Source organism: Vicugna pacos, chromosome 1 (assembly GCF_048564905.1).
Source record: "Vicugna pacos chromosome 1, VicPac4, whole genome shotgun sequence".
Lineage (NCBI taxonomy): Eukaryota > Metazoa > Chordata > Mammalia > Artiodactyla > Camelidae > Vicugna > Vicugna pacos.
Genome location: NC_132987.1, coordinates 122672154 through 122684477, shown reverse-complemented (window position 1 = coordinate 122684477; position 12324 = coordinate 122672154). Strand labels below are relative to the sequence as shown.

Genomic DNA, 12324 nt, shown 5'->3' with positions numbered 1-12324 from the left:
TTGTGAGAAGAGGTAAGGATGCAGACCTGCAGGGAGGGAGGGCCCCATAAGGACACAGAGGAGGTGGCACCTGCAAGTGGACACGTGCTCCCCCCTCAGAAGGACCAGCCCTGCTGACACCCTGGTCTCAGGCGTCTGGCCCCCAGGGCTGAGAGAAGCAATGTCTGTGTAAGCCCCCAGCCTGTGGGGCCGAAGCACGGCCCCGGGAGGATGAGCACACCTCTCACCAAGATATAGGCCTTGCTCCCGGGTCCCACAACCCTGGACGTGCACAAGCCCCTCCGCCACGTCCCGCCGCCCGAGACCCGGGGCCTGCCACGACCCTGGCCCAGCCTTGCCCTGCTCAAGGGCAGGCTCCTCGGCCCCCTGCCCGGCCTCAGGGCCCACCGCCAGACGCCCGCAGGACTCGCTCTTCCCGGCATTGGTCCCTTTGTCCCTCTTCCTCAGAACCTAGCCTCCAGTCAGATGCTCTGACCTTCAGATCTCCTTCCCAGGCACCCCTCATCTTTGCCAAAACCCCACCCTTCCAAGAGTCTTTCCATAGAAACAGAAGTTGAGGTTGAGGGCCTGCCATCCTCCCCACACCCAGAGTGGCGGCCAGGTCCCTCTGTTCCTTCATTCCAGGTAGAGAAGGCCACAGCCCTCTGCACGTGGAAGACTTCTGCCTCACTGATACACAGGCCTGTGTCAGTCCCCCCAGCCTCCGCCAGCAGGGTCTAATCATACAGCTCGGGGAGCAGCGCCCGATCTGGGCTGCCCCCTCAGCCTGCAACAAGTAGGCCCTGCCCCACAGCCGGGCGTCTGAACCTGCGCTGGAGCAGGAACTGGCCGGCCCTGGGGACACTGCTTCAGTGGACCTGCTGCCCTGGTTCCTGAGATCCAAGGCCAAGGCATCGTCACTGACAACAATTCCAGGACCAGTCACCCCTCGGAGCTGTGGTCACAGCCGGCAGCTCACCCTGCCCTGTCGGAGCGTGTCTCCTGAGCAACTGCCCTTGTGCACACAGTGCCTGGTGAAGGGAGAAGACACTAAATATGCCGAAAGTGCCTCGCTTTGGATGTTCCAGCTAGGAAGTCTGGTTTAGGATTAGAAAGAAGTGTTCAGTTACATGTGACCCAAACTCCAAGTCCATAATGCAGGAAAACCAAGGAATGGATGTCACCTTCCCTCCTTCCTTTCTTCCCCTCCTCTGCCTCGTTCACTGACCTACCTGTCCATCCACCCACCCACCCATCCATTCATCCTTCCTTCCATCTACCCACCCACCCACCTTGCCCATCCAACCACCCACTCACCCCTCTTTCCATCCACCCACCTGCCCAGCCATCCACTCACACTCATCCATCCATCCACCCATCCATCCATCTGTCCCATATTTGAGTGTCTATGTGTACAGCAAGCAGAGCTGACCTGGTCTGCTAGGAGGCAGCAGAGCGGCAAGGCCGTGCCGGCTGGCTGCACCGGGGGAACATACTGGGACAAGCCCTAGGTTTTTGTTCTGCTGTGGATAGTTTTGCTGTTGCTGAGCCAGGAGATACTGGAGGAGAAAGTCTGTGAGCAGGACTGACTATTGGAAACATAGGGCAGTAGAGACATAATCTTATCTCAAGCATTTTAAAAGCATCTTAAGATAATTCAAGTGGCAATGGTTCCTGTTCAGAACACAGCCAAGAACGGGAACAAGCCCTCAGCGCTCCCTGAGCAGCCAGCTGGGGTCAGGGGGCAAGCACACCTCACAAGGTAGGGTTCTCAGCTCCTAGACAGGTTCTTCCTCACTCCTGCTTTCAACACAGCTCGGACAAGCGGGACTGGGTGGTCTCCTGGCCCACAGCCAATCTGAAGCGCCAGATGAGAAAAGTCGGGGTGGGGGGTGCTGGAGGCAGACATCCTGCTGACGCAGCCTGAGGACGGAGGCAAGCCCAGGACCTGAGGCTGCGCCACCACGGGGCGTCGAGCATGGGGGCAGCTCTGCAGACCCAGTGCCCGCGGTGACATCACGGGTGAGAACATAATGCAGTGACTGTCGTCCCGCCGACCTCACCCGGCGCCGACAGTGCGCCGTGCTCACTGGTGCTAGAGACGGCGGGGAGCCGGGGAGGTATTCCCATGAGTCAAAGAAAAATTTTAGAGTAGACAGACACAGTCCTATCTGGAGGTTTAAAGAGTCTAGCGTCATTTCTTGGGTAAATTCACTTACAGGGACCATCTCAGCTTTCAGTAAGGTTGAAAAATATGATGTATTTTTGTGCTAATAATGATCCATTGCTGGTCTGCCCTCAACAGCGTCTGAAGTTGCCAAGACGTCTGAGAAGCGACAAGAGGGGGTAAGAGCATCACCATTCGCCGCGGGCGGGTTTGTGTTACATAAACCCAGGGGAATCCACTGCAACTGAAATGCTGCTACAAACAGTAAGAGAGTCCAGTACTGTTGAAAGGAGTAAAACTGGTACAATTTACAGGAGTCAATATTCTAATAATGTTCAATGAGTGGTTCCACCTGAAGTAATTCGGAGGGGCTAAGACAATAGAAAGATTTCTTTCTTTCTGACTTAATGGATCCAGGTCACTGGCCCCAGATGGTCACTTGGGACAGTGGAGGAGTTCAGGAAGCCGGGCAGTGAGGATGTGGGGGCCCCCAGCAGCCCGGCAGCTGGCCCCTGGGGCCACCTGGGGACGACTGACTGTCCTGTGCGTTTGTCTTAAGGCCAGCCTGCACTTCAGCTGAGTCAGACATGTGACAATAAACAGAACACGAAGTCGACCTAAAACCACTGCTGGGCTCAGGAAGCTCTTCTGGCGTTAACCTCTCTCAACCGCCATGAAATGCCCATCAGAACGGCCCCTCCAGGCCTCCCTCACAAAACCCCCTCATAGGAGAGTTCTGCTCGACCTCTGGGAGGGGAGGGGACCCCCAGCCCCAGACCTAAGCCAGAGAGGTAGTAACTCCATGCCCAGTTTGAGCCACCGACGCAGGGTAGGCACATGGCCCAGTCCCAGGCACTGGGCCACCCAGGGCTCCCAGGAGGCGTCTGCTTCCCTAACACCCAGGACAAATCCCCCTGGCACAGCCCCTCACTCTTCTGCCTCCTTGAGTGAGGAAGGGGCGTCTGCGGCAGCCCCCTTAAGAGCGTGGAGGGACCCACACTGCGAGCGGAGGGGGAAGACCCCGGGTCCTTGTGGGCATCGGTGTGTGGCTGAAACCGTGCCAGCAACTGCCCCTCAAGAGGCCGGGGGGACCAGAGCTCACCATTTCTGTCCCCTGGGCCCATCAGTTCTGTTCCTCTCACTCCCGTGGGCCTGGTGCCCAACACACGGCTGCTCCATCCAAGTTCGCTACACGGATGCTCAGATTTACTACGTACATTTGTGATAACGGTGGCATGACTTCCTAATCTCGTGCCACTCCCACATCAGTGTGGCCATCTCCGTGCAAAGCTTCCTGAAAGAGCAACGTGACAGGACAGCCCATGCAGCCCTTGGCCGGACGATCTCATGGAGAATCTCCAGACCCTGCCAAGCTCCCCACAGGCCAGTGGGGTTGGGGTGGGGGCTGCACAGGCTGGAGGGAGAAAGGACTCAGCAGAGGAAGCTGCCCGTCCTTGCAGCCCCCACCAGGGGCATCCGGGGCCTTGCCCCGGCCAGCAAAGGTCAGGCAAGGAACTGGCTGCCCAGGCTGAAAGGCAGGGGTCACACACGGCCCGCACCCACCCTGACTGCAGGCTGCTGGAGGAGTCATGTGTATCAAAGGGTCCCTGGGTCCCAGACCACCTCTGAAGGAGGCCAGAACCCTCTCTCGCCACTGCCAGTTGCTACGAGAAGGCCTGGGAAGCACAGGCCAAGGACAGGGGTGGTGAAGTGCTGCTGTTTCCCCTGGGAGGAGGGTCTGCTTCCACCGTGGAAATGGTGGGAGGGCGGGCCAGTGGGCAAGCCGACGGGGCAGGCGGACCCTCAGAGACGAGGGCCCCACTGCCCACAAGCACCAGTTCTCTGAGCTCCAGAATCTTTTGTCCTTCCGAGGTGGTGGTGATGGTTTTACTGGCCTGAGCAGCAGTGACCCTTGTGGTGGGGGTGGGAGGGATGGGAAGGGCTTCCAGGGACCGGTGACAAGCCTCCGGGCCCGAGGACTCAGCAGGCATCCCTCACACCGGGGCTGCGGCCGGTGGCACACACACGCAGGCACACACAGGCAGGCACACGGGCGCACACGCCCCCACACGACAGGCGTGGCTAAGTTGCCTCGGATGTAGTTTTGTGACAATGACCTGCCCTCTATAATAGTGACATTTTACTTAGAGAAACAGGTGGATGTTTGCTTTCTAATTATTCAATAAACTGGCTGTTAATGGACTTTTCTACATGGACAATATATTTCACAATTTAAAATGTCACATTGAGCCCTGGTTTCCCCTTGGGAGTGGTTGTCACTCCAGCCCTGCAACAGGATAAAGCCAGACAAACTGCAAGCTGACCACTTCTCTTGGCCCCATGGGGCATCTGATGTCACAGGACAATTAACAAAAAATCAGGTGAGGCGGGTGCCTGCAGCGGTGTGGGATGCAGCCCTCAGCTCCCTGGGGCAGACACCGAGGGAGGAGCTGGTTGGAGGAGCTGAGAGCCGGGGGAAACCGCACAGCTGGGGAGAGTGTGAGGTCCCAGAGCTGCTGGGGGGGGGCTCACCCTCCTGCAGGCTTTCTCTCCATGACCCCCACCCCAACCCAGCATGACAGGGACGCCTGGGGGAGCGTGGGGATGGCGTCTCCACCACAAACTCCAGAATCTGTCGGTGTTTAACAGTGCTTTTTAATGAGACACAAACCTCAAAGGATGAACAAGGACATTCATAAAGATTTAAAATGTCACATTTGCCATTAAAGAGGCACCAGAAGTCACATACTTAAAAAAAAGATTTTATGCAAAGCAAAACTACAAGGGAGAGAAGCAAGATGGTGGAGTAGAAGGACGCTTGTAGCTCACCCTCTCCCACAAATACACCAAAACTCACATCTACAGACCCACTCAGCCAACCGGAGCACCTGCCAAACTCCAACAGAACATCACCCTCCTCAAAAGACAAAGACACCAAAAATCCGGGAGGAGAAAAGGGAAAAAGAAAGAAAAAAAAAGCAAAACAGTGCATCTGACTGTGGCATCGGGAGGGGGAGTGACCCGCCTGCCCACCGGGTAAGAGCTCAGCACCTGACTCAGTGTTGGGAGGGGGCGCAATCTGCTAGCCGACAGCCACTGGGAGCAGCACAGATGAGGGCGCCAACAAAGGGCCTCTGGAAACAGCAAGCTCAGTTCATGAAATACTGCGAATACACAAAGATCTCTCAATAAAATGATTAAGAGCACACTGTCTCCAGGAGAACTAGATAACTGATACTCCTTAAGCCACAGTGCCAGAGAGATATGAGCAATATGAACAAGCAGAGGAACCACTCCCAAATAAAAGATCAAGAGAAATCCCCTGAAAGCACGATCAAGGAAATAGACACTGATGGCCTACTAGATCAAGATTTCGAAAAAGGAGTGATCATAGTACTGAAGGAACGAAAAGAAATAGTGTTTAGAGATACAAAATATGTCAAAACTGAAATAGAAGCTATAAAGAAGAACCAAGTAGAACTAGTAAACTCATTTGCTGAGATGAGAGCTGACCTAAAGGCCATACAAAACAGGCTAGATAATGCAGAGGAACGAATAAGTGACCTAGAAGACAGGACAACAGAAAGCATCCAATCAGAACAGCTGAGAGAAAAACAAATAAAAGATAATGAAAACAATATAAGGGACCTATGGGATAATGTAAAGTGTGCCAATCTATGCATAATAGGGGTCCCAGAAGGGGAAGAAAGAGCAAAGGGAATTGAAAAGGTATTTGAGGAAATCATGACTGAAAACTTCCTGAACCTAAAGGAATCAGATATCCAAGTGCAGGAGGCTCAGAGGGTCCCAAACAGGAAGAACCCAAACAGACCCACATCAAGACATATTATAATCAAGATGGCCAGAGTCAAGGATAAAGAAATGATCCTAAAGGCAGCAAAAGAAAAACAAATTGTGAGTTACAAGGGAACCCCCATAAGGCTCTCAGCTGATTTCTTGACACAAACACTACAGGCCAGAAGGGAGTGGCAAGATATATTCAAAATCCTGAATGAAAAAAAAGATGCAGCCTAGGATACTCTATCCAGCAAGGCTATCCTTTAGAATAGAAGGAGAGATAAAGAACTTCACAGACAAGCAAAAACTAAAAGAGTTTAGCAACACTAAATCCATGCTAAAAGAAATATTGACAGGTCTACTCTAAATAGAAAAGCAGCAGGATGCTACAAAAATGAGAAACTCATAACTGGAAAGATGATAACTACCATGAATTCCAAACAGAATAAACACAAAATTGTAAAAGAAGACATCTAAATCATTAAGAGTGGGGGAGGGAAGCAAGGAAAACCACTGTGGAAAACAGTATGGAGATTCCTCAAAAGACTAGGAATAGACTTACCATGTGACCCAGGAATCCCACTCCTGGGCATAAATCCAGAAGGAACCCTACTCCAAAATGACACCTGCACCCCAATGTTCATAGCAGCTCTATTTACAATAGCCAAGACATGGAAGCAGCCTTAATGTCCATCAGCAGATGACTGAATAAAGAAGATGTGGTATATTTATACAATGGAATACTATTCAGCCACAAAAACCGACAACATAACACCATTTGCAGCAACATGGGTGCTCCTGGAGAATGTCATTCTAAGTGAAGTAAGCCAGAAAGAGAAAGAAAAATACCACATGAGATCGCTCATATGTGGAAACTAAAAAAAAAAAACAAAAAAAACAATAAACAAAACAAACAAAACATAAATACAAAACAGAAACAGACTCATAGACATAGAATACAAACTTGTGGTTGCCAAGGGGGCAGGGGATGGGAAGGGACAGACTGGGATTTTAAAATGCAGAATAGATAAACAAGATTATACTGTATAGCACAGGGAAATATATACAAGATCTTATGGTAGCTCACAGTAAAAAAAAAATGTGACAATGAGTATATATATGTTCACATACAGCTGAAAAGTTGTGCTGTACACTAGAATTTGACACAGCATTGTAAAATGACTATTACGCAATAAAAAAATGTAAAAAGAAAATAAATAAATCAAATAAACACACTCACCAGTTTAAAAAAAAGTCTACAAATAAATGCTGGAGAGGGTGGAGAGAGGGGGCCCTCCCACACTGCTGGGGGGAATGCAAACTGGTGCAGCCACGTGGGGGACAGTATGGAGGTTCCTTAAAAGACTGAAAACAGACATACCCTATGATCCAGCCATCCCACTCCTGGACATGTATCTGGAGGAAACTCAAATAGACACATACTTCCCAGTGCTCACAGCAGCACTGCATACAACAGCCAAGACATGGAAACAACCTAAATGTCCATCCACAGATGACTGGGTAAAGAAGCTGTGGTGTATGTACACAATGGCATTCTACTCAGCCATAAAAAAGAATAAAATAATGCCATCTGTTGCAACAAGGACCTGGAGAGGGTCATACTAAGTGAAGTAAGACAGAGAAAGACAAATACCATATGGTGTCACTTTTATGTGGAATCTAAACTATGACACAAATGAACTTATTTATGAAACAGAAACAGATTCACAGACGTAGAAAACAAGTTTATGGTTACTAAAGGGGAAAGGGGCGGGGAGGGATAAATTAGGAGTTTGGGATTAGCAGATTAAAAACTACTATATATAGACTAGATAAACAAGGTCCTGCTGTCCAGCACAGGGAGCCATATTTAATATCTTGTAATAAACCATAGTGGAAAAGAACCTGAAAACGAATATGTATATATGACTGAACCACCCTGCTGTACACCAGAAACTAACACAACATTGTAAATCAACTATATTTTTTAAAATAGATTTTTAAAAAGGTAGGGATTGAAAATGGAGTAAACTCAATGGGTTTCAAATGCCCACATTGGCGTCTGTCCAGGGTGGAGGGGTCCCCACTCACTTCGCGGTCCCGGAGCCACCCCGACCCAGGTGTGGCCTGGAAAAGGTCAGACTGCCCCAAGTCAGAGCACGCGGTCCCCTGTCCCTTGGCAGTCTGCCTTATTTGAGCTTCCTATCCGAATACAAACTCAGACCATCTCAGACATACAAACATTTCAAAGTAAAGGATGGTTTCCAAGAACATTAATCAGACCTGTGAAACGTCATGTAGAAAGTGAAGTGAAGGCTGCCACAGGCTTCCCCGAGGTGGCGCAAGGCCGCCAGCCCAAGCCGCCCTGCAACCCCACGAGCTCGTGCCCCCAGGAGGTGAGCCCCGCCCTCCTCCTCACTGACCTCGAGACCCTGGACGAGGAGGGATCAGAGGAATGTCCAGCACTCCAGAAATCACAGCACAGCGGTGTCTGAGGAACAGACCTTGCTTGTGTTTTTCTGGGGGGACCCAACCTCTTTCTGTGGCCCCTTTCAGACCACCCTGCTCAGGTAGGACAGGCCAGTGGCTGAGGGGGTCAGCTGCCTTCAGGGCAGCCCCAGCCCCGGGCTGGCTGCAGTCCCGCCCCGACCCGGCCCCAGCCCTAGCGCCCAGCAGAAACTGCACGTGAGCTGAATACGAATCCCACAGGGGAAGTGACCAGTCACACATCTCCCACCAGGAGCCCCAGTACATAGACAACACACTTACTTCCAAGGATACGAGTTGTAACAAAATTTGCTAATATTTAAAAGGCATGAGAGAGAAACATTTTCTGAGTTTAATGCTAACATGGCCAGATAAAGAGTTACCGGGGAATCTGGTGACTTTTACAGACTCGTCCAGCTGTTACAAATAGTTAATACTTAAGTCTGAGGAAGAAGACGGAGCTTTCTGCCTCTTTCTAGCACCGGACTTCTCTCCTCTCTCAGTAAACACTCATGAAGCCCTGCCGTGGGCATCCAAACTGCCTTCGAGCCCCCAGGGATGAGGAGTGTCCCAGACCGCCTAAGGTCAGGGGGCAGGCTTTACTAGACAGAGGACCAAGAGTCAGAGTAATGCGCTGGGCGGGAGGCAAGAAAATGGCAAAGATTCAGAAGCATTAATTTCACCTACTGATTAATTTCCCATTATGGTGGTGATGATTGTGCAACATTTACATTTTTTAAATTGCTTATTAACTTTTAATTCCTTCTAGTCAGCACAAAACAGCGTAGGAAGCTGGGCAGGGCTGCTGGGAAGTCCCAGCAGAGCTGGGACGCCCGGCCCCGCCCTCCATCCAGCTCCCTGGAGCCGTCTCCCCCACCCCTCCCCCAGCTGCTCTCTCCTTCCCGCCCGGCCTCCTGGCTCCAATGCAGACGGGAGCACACACACCAATGACGGGTCTGCTGACCGCACCAAGAACCAACGCTGCGTTCATCCTACACGTTATCTCCATAGTGCATGTGCTGGAACGGCCATCTCACCGTTCAGGGCGTGCTCTTGGGCTGAAACCTTTAGGTCAACAGCAGTGAGTGGGGCACAACAGGCTTTTCTCTAGGATCAGATGCCAGAGCACAATCCAATATGTGGTCACTTTACAAATGTCACAGAATTTGGGCCCTGGGACCAAGAACAGTAAATTTTAATTCCATTGATACTTCTACTTTTCTCTGGGCCCTTTCGTTCCCCACAAAAAAACAGTGGCTGAAATAAGCTACACTATCAGCAAGAACTCGTTAACTCAAGTTCTTTTTTTACCTTCTTATTGCTTTCTTTGATCTCTGCCTACATCTTTGTAAACAGCCCTTTTACTAAATTCTCCTCCCTTTATGCAGCTTGAATCCCATTTGTTTTCTATCAGGATGCTGACTTATACAAAGAATGAAGACAGAAATTATGATAAACTCAGGATAGGCAGGGGTTCAGAAATTTTAATTTCCACTCATCCTTTATGAAACGATTACTTGAGGATATTGTCCAGCCAAACAAGAAGGAATCTAATGAAGAGGATGACATGAGATTTAAGAAAAAGAAGAAATAGCCCCATTAAGAAATTAGAAGAAATGCCAGGATAACAACTTCCTAGATGGCCTGGAAAGAAATTGGTCCAAATAAAACAGGAAACCTTTTAAAGAGAAAGCAGAATTTGTTCAACAAAGATTATAATTAAGGAGCTGACAGTTTTTGCTGTTGAAGAAGGAATATGTTTCTTTTCTCAAAAATAAAAAGCAAAGCAATTAAGATTTTCAAGTAATAAAAAATGATATGCAAGGAAACTGTGACCCAAACATAAATCAAATTAACATGGGGTGTGATGTCCCACAATTGGTTTAATGAGGTGCTTAAAACGCCCTCCTTCAAGCAGCAAAAACTTGGATTTCCAGTTCCTTCTTGTGGCATATACAGCAACTAATTTTTAAATCGTTATTGTGAAAAAAATTTTTTATTGTGAATGCTATTTCTGGCCTTCTAATATTTAAAATCAACCTAGAAAGAAGCATGGATATTTTAATTACAATTAAACAACAGAACATGAACATCATAAACCTAAATTATTTTACATAATGGGGGGTCAAGAGATACTTTGTCTAAGTCGATCCAACAAAAAGTGGAAATTTAAGTACATTAAAGTTTTGAGGGGGCAGTAAAACAACAAAAAATAACAATACAACTAACAAAACTTAGTGGCAGCACTGGAGAGAAGGCGGGAGGCCTGTAAGTTGACTAAATCCCTAATCCCTGACAGTACCGCCGAGGAGGCTGAGGGTCTGGTCTGTCTTACACACTGACAGCCAAAGGTCTAGGACAGTGCCTGGGGCATGGCAGCTGCTCAGTGAAAATCTGTTGGGGAGCTGAGTAAAATTAGCAAATCAAGAAACAGGAGCAGTAGATCTTAGCCATGTTCTCCTAGGGCAGTCCACCCAGGTAATGGAAATACAAGCGAAAATAAACAAATGGGACCTAACTAAACGTGTAAGCTTTTGTACTGCAAAAGAAACCATAAGCAAAGCAAAAAGACAACCTACGGAATGGGAGAAAATATTTGCAAAAGATGAGACTGACAAGGGCTTAATTTCCAGAACATATGAGCAGCTCATACAACTTAATAAGAAAAAACAAACAACCCAATCCAAAACTGGGCAGCAGACCTAAACAAGCAATTCTCCAATGGAGACGTACAAATGGCCAACAGGCACATGAAAAAACGCTCAATGTCACTAATTATCAGAGAAATGCAAATCAAAACCGTGAGGTATCACCTCTCATCAGCCAGAATGGCCATCATTAAAGAGTCCACAAATGATAAATGCTGGAGAGGGTGTGGAGAAAAGGGAACCCTCCTACACTGCTGGTGGGAATGTAAATTGGTGCAGTCACTGTGGAAAGCAGTATGGAGAGTCCTCAAAAGACTAAAAACAGCTCTCATATGATCCAGCAATCCCACTCCTGAGTATATATCCAGAGGGAACATTAAGTTGAAAAGATACATGTACCTCAGTGTTCACAGCAGCACTATTTACAACAGCCAAGACATGGAAGCAACCTAAATGTCCAATGACAGATGACTGGATAAAGAAGTTGCGGGGTATTTATACAACGGAATACTACTCAGCCATAAAAATGATAAAATAATGCCATTTGTAGCAACACGGATGGACCTGGAAATGGTCATACTGAGTGAAGTAAGCCAGAAAGAGAAAGAAAAATACCATATGATATCACTCATATATGGAATCTAAAAAAAGACAAATGAACTTATTTACAAAACAACAACAGACTCACAGAAAACACACTTATGGTTACCGGGGGGAAGGGGGTAGGGAGGGATAAATTGGGAGTATGAGATTTGCAGATACTGACTGACACATATAAAATAAACAAGTTTCTGCTGCACAGCAAGATATTCAATATCTTGTAGTGACCTGTAATGAAAACAAATACATGTGTGTACATGTGTGACTGAAGCACTGTGCTGTGCACCAGAAATTGACGCAACATTGTAAACTGACTACACTTCAAAAAAAAGAGATATTCTTCTGTTATCTCCCCCGCAAAAAAAAGAGAGAAACAGAAGCACGTGCAAACTATGCAGAACCAGACCCAGGGCTGACTGGACACGGCCCCCTCTGAGGACAGCACTACAACGGGGAGGCAGCCGGGAAACCCGCTTCCCTGCCGTCCACTCTGTGCTGCAGGATTTTTTTTTAACCAGTGCACATTACTATGTTTATAGTTATAAAAACGTCAAAGCATTTACGTGCATGGATCCACGCTGATTATGAAATAACATCTTCAAAGTTGAAAAACGGACCCTTGTGTAACTCTGTCGAGCAAGAACG

At 48.6% G+C, this 12324-nt stretch overlaps 1 protein-coding gene and 1 long non-coding RNA gene across 3 annotated transcripts in view; one reads left to right on the top strand and one right to left on the bottom strand.

The window, feature by feature from the left end:
• Window positions 1–12324, bottom strand: part of AGPAT3 (1-acylglycerol-3-phosphate O-acyltransferase 3) — a 77767-nt gene that overhangs the window by 22849 nt on the left and 42594 nt on the right. The window contains exon 1 of one of the 2 annotated variants that reach the window (XM_072970016.1): window positions 1734–1946. The exons of the other annotated variant lie outside the window; for it this stretch is intronic. The gene's annotated coding sequence lies outside the window, so the exon portion shown is untranslated. Of the gene's footprint in view, window positions 1–1733; window positions 1947–12324 lie in introns of those variants that run through there. 2 annotated transcript variants of the gene reach the window in all.
• Window positions 2063–2462, top strand: LOC140686161 (uncharacterized). Its single transcript, XR_012059745.1, has 2 exons — window positions 2063–2184; window positions 2285–2462. It is a non-coding gene; the product is annotated as an uncharacterized lncRNA (long non-coding RNA).